Raw genomic sequence first — 4,605 nt, forward strand, 5'->3', positions numbered from 1 at the left:
TGTTCACATTTTCTATTTCTTCCTATTTCAGTTTTGCTCATTTGCACATTTCTAGGGATTTGTCCATTTCTTCCAGGTCTCCCAGTTTGTTAGTTTATAATCTTTCATAGTATTCCCTTATAATTGTCTTATTTTTCTGGTGTTGATTGTGATCTCTCCTCTCTCATTTGTGATTTTTATTTAGAGAAGGTCCTTTATCTTTTCTTGTTGATGAGGCTGGCTAGGGCTTGATCCATTTTATTAATTATTTTGAAGAACCGGCTCTTAGTTTCACTATTCCATTCTACTGTTTTGTTGTTTCTGTATTGTCTATTTCTGCTCTCATCTTTATTATTTCCCTTCTGCTGCAGGCTTTAGGCTTTGTTGCTGTCCTTTTCCAGCTCCCTTAGGTGTAGGGTTAGGTTGCGTATTGGAGACTTCTTGTTTCTTGAGGTAGGCCTGTATTGCTATGTACTTCCCTCTTAGGAATGCCTTTGCTGCATCCCAGAGGTTTGGAGAAACATGTTTTCATTTTCATTTGTTTTTATATATTTTCTAAATTTCCTCTTTAATTTCCTGGTTGCTCCATTCATTCTCTAGTAGGATGTTCATAATCTCCACGTATTTTTGGTCTGTCCAAATTTTTTCTTGCTCTTGACTTTGAGTTCCATAGTGTCGTGGTCTGAAAATGTACATGGTATGATCTCAATCTTCTTGTACCTGTTGAGGGCTGATTTGTGGCCCATGATGTGATCTGTTCTGGAGAGTGTCCCATGTGCACTTGAAAGGAATGTGTATTCTGCTGCTTTAAGATGAAATATTCTGACTCTATCTGTTGAGTCCCTCTGGTCCAGAGAGTCAAGGCCATTGTTCCTCTGTTGATTTTTGCGTAGATGATCGTAAGTGGGTGTTAAAATCCCCTGTCGTTGTATTATTATCAGTGAGTTTCTGTATGTTTGTTGTTAATTGGTTTCTATATTTAGGTACTCCCATGTCAGTGGCATAAATATTTACAGTTGTTTGATCTGATAATCAGAGATTGATAGAGAGTCTTCTTAATTATGAAATAATGCCCTTCTTCATCTCTTCTTACAGTATATGTTCTTTCTTTTTTTAACTTAAAGATTTTATTTATTTATTCATGAGAGATATACAGAGAGAAGCAGAGGCAGAAACATAGGCAAAGGGAGACGCAGACTCCCCAAGGGAAGGCCAATGTGGGACTCAATCCTGGGACCCCGGAATCACACCCTGAGCCGAAGGCATATGCTCAACCACTGAGCCACCAGGTGTCCCCAGTGTTTGGTTTCACATCTAGTTTGTCTGATATAAGTATGGGTCCTCCAGCTTTCTTTTTATGTCCATTAGCGTGATAGATGATTTTCCATCCCCTGACTTTCAATCTGCTGGTGTCTATAGGTCTAAGGTGAGCATCTGTAGGCAGCATATACATGGATCTTGGTTTTTTTTTTTTAAGATTGTATTTATTCATGAAAGAGAGAGAGAGAGAGAGGCAGAAACCTAGGCAGAGAGAGAAGCAGGCTCCCCACCAGGAGCCCAATGTGGGACTCTATCCCAGACTCCAGGATCACACCCGAGCCGCAGGCAGAGGCTCAACCCCTGAGCCACCCAGGCATCCAGGATCTTGTTTTTTTAATCCACTCTGATATCCTATATCTTTTGATTGGAGCATTTATTCCATCTGCATTCAGAGTGATTATCGAAAGATATGAATTTAGTGCCTTTGTGTTACCGGTAGAGTTGGTGTTTCTGGCGATGTTCTCTGGTCCTTTCTAGTCTTTGTTGGTTTTGGTCTCTTTTTTTCCCCCACTAGAAGAGTCCCCCTTAAAATTCCTTGCCGGACTGGTTTAAGGGTCATGAACTCCTTTATTTTTTGCCTGTCTGGGAAACTCTTTATCTCTCCTTCCATCCTGAATAACAGCCTTGCTAAAGAAAGAATTCTTGGCTGCATACTTTTCCCATTCAGTATATTGAATATTTCCTTCCACTCCTTTCTGGGCTGCCAAGTGTGTGGACAGATCTGCTGCAAACTGGATTCATCCTCCCTTGTAGGTTAAGGACTCCCCCCCCAACCCCGCCTCCGCCACTTTCAGGATTCTTTCCTTGTCTGTGTATTTTGTGAATTTGACTACGATGTGCCTTGGCGATGGTCGACTTCTGTTGAATTTAGTGGGAGTTCTCTGTGCTCTCGTTTTCAGTGTCTGTGTCCTTCCTCAGGTTAGAGAAGTTTACATAAGTTGTTCAAATAAAACTTCTGCCCCTTTTTCTCTCTCTTCATCTTCTGAGTCTCCTATGATATGAATGTTATTGTTTTAATAAGTGGCTGAGTTCCCTACGTCTGCCTCTGTGGTCCATAACCTTTCTTGTTTTTAAGGCTTCCACTTGGGACTGCATCTCAGTTATAGCATTTTTAACGTTGGCCTGACTAGATTTTAGTTCTTTTATTTCTACAGTAAGGGATTCTCGAGTTTTCTTCTGTGCTCTTTTCCTAGCCCAGCTGCTATCTTTATAATCATTGTTTTAAACTCTAGTCAGACATCATATATGTGTATTGATGAACTTCCTAGCTGTGAGTACCAGGAGGTTTTTTTGGAGGTGAATTTCTCCATCTCATTATTTTATCCAAAAAGAAGGAAGAAAAAGAAAAAAAACAAGAAAAACAACAATAACAACATCAGCAACCGCCCCCCCCCAAAAAAAAAACACTAGATCCTGTGTGTGTTTTGGCCTGCTTGTTAAAAGAATCTAAATTCCAAAATAAGAAAGAAAATCAAAGTACAATGAAAGTAAACAAAAATAAGTAATATATAAGGTATATACATAAAAATTAAAATCAAGCAATTAAAAAAAAGAATCGAAGAAAAGAAATTAAAATAAAGCAAGCACAAAGTACAGAGGAAGCTCGACCCCGCTCTCCCCGCGGAGCTCTGCGGCCTCTACGGTCCATCCACCTGGCGGCAGCGAGGGGTCGGGGCGGGGTCTTGGGGCGGTGCCGCGGCGCTAATGTCAGGTGCGCACCTGCCTCCGGAGCGATGCACCTGCAGGTCAGAGGCAGGGTCTGGCCTCCCGCGGGCGGTGCTGTGCTGCCCCCGAGCCTCGCGCTGACGGCTGGATGCGGGCGGGGGCGCCGGGTCCCCTGGGCCTGGGGCTGAGCATCCCGCCCCCCGGTCTGCAGGGGCCTCCGCAGAGGAGCCCCCGGCCCGGGCCTCCGCCGCTTCTACAGACCCTTGGTTCACCCTGCCTGCGTCCCAGCTTCTGTTTGTTTTTTGATCTCCAAGTGACTGAGTTTCAAACCTCCAAGTTTTAGGGGCTGCCCTGGGGGAGACCCGTGCTCCTCCTGCCCGGAGGTCTCCTCCCACTTCTGGCCTTTGCTGGCCCGGCCCAGGGACAGGGACGCACCCCGTGACTGCACAGGGGTTTGCAGTTTATGGCCACACAGGGCAGACAGCTGGCCCTAGTCCCGCGGCTCTCGGCCGGGGTCCCCGCTCCTGGGCCTGGGAACCGTTGGCGCCACCGTCCTTGGGACCCCGGGGATCCTGAGCCCACCCTGTCACTCCAGGGGCCGCTCCCCCACTTCGCCTCCCGAGCGAAGGCCAGCATGTCCCCCACTCTAGCAGACTTCTGAAAGTTCTGATTTTGTGCTCTGCTGCTTCTAATACTGTGCATAGACCCGTCAGCTGGCTCCCTGCCCCTGTGGGATCCGGGGCTGTGTCTCCCCCAGACCGACTGATTGATTTTCTTTTTAAGATTTTATTTTTCTGTCATCTCTACACCCACATGGGGCTTGAACTCTCCACCCCAAGAACAAGAGTCGCGTATTCTTACGAACCACACCAAGCAGCCAGGCTCCTTTTGATTGATTGATAGGTATTAATTGAAGCCGATGTGCTGCCTGTGTCAGGGCAGAAACTGAGCCCTCGCGTCGAGGTGCGGTGGAGTCATTGGGACCTTGATCGATGTAAAGAAAGCAGAGCTTCCCCGGGAGCCCAGGGAGCCGGGCCCACACAAGTGACAAGTTGGCCATTTCCTTTACCAGGAGTCATTTGACTGCCGATTTATTTAAATTGCTATTCAATGGCGAAGGTCATTCTAGGATGGGGATACAGCGAGAACGTTCTAGGTTCGGTGGTAGCTAAAGCTCCCCCGTCATGGACTCGATGTCCCAGTTGGATGCAGAGGTAGGCGAGCCAGCAAAGAGATGAGAAACATGGCCTTGGGGTGCCTGGCCGGCCTGGTCGGGGGACCTTGATCTCAGGATTGTGAGTTTGAACTCCATGTTGGGTGTAAAGAGGACATAAAAATAAAATCTTTAACAAATAATAAATGGATGAACTAATAAAGCATGACATCGAAGGTAAGTGCTCGCTTCAGGACAAACCTCAAAGCGGACTATGTCTAACCTGCGACCTGTTCTTGATCACCCCGCTTGCACTCCTTGGCCCAGATGACGTCCTCCACGAGGGACGGTCCCGCCCGAGTGGGAGTGGGCTTCCTTCCCTGTAAGGCCTGTGCTTCCCCTCGTTCTACAGGACAGAAGAGCCGTGAAGGCACGGGCTCGGGGCATCAGCATAAACCTCGGCAATGATCCTTCCTGATCCCGGGAGC

This window comes from Canis aureus, chromosome 4 (assembly GCF_053574225.1).
Source record: "Canis aureus isolate CA01 chromosome 4, VMU_Caureus_v.1.0, whole genome shotgun sequence".
NCBI lineage: Eukaryota > Metazoa > Chordata > Mammalia > Carnivora > Canidae > Canis > Canis aureus.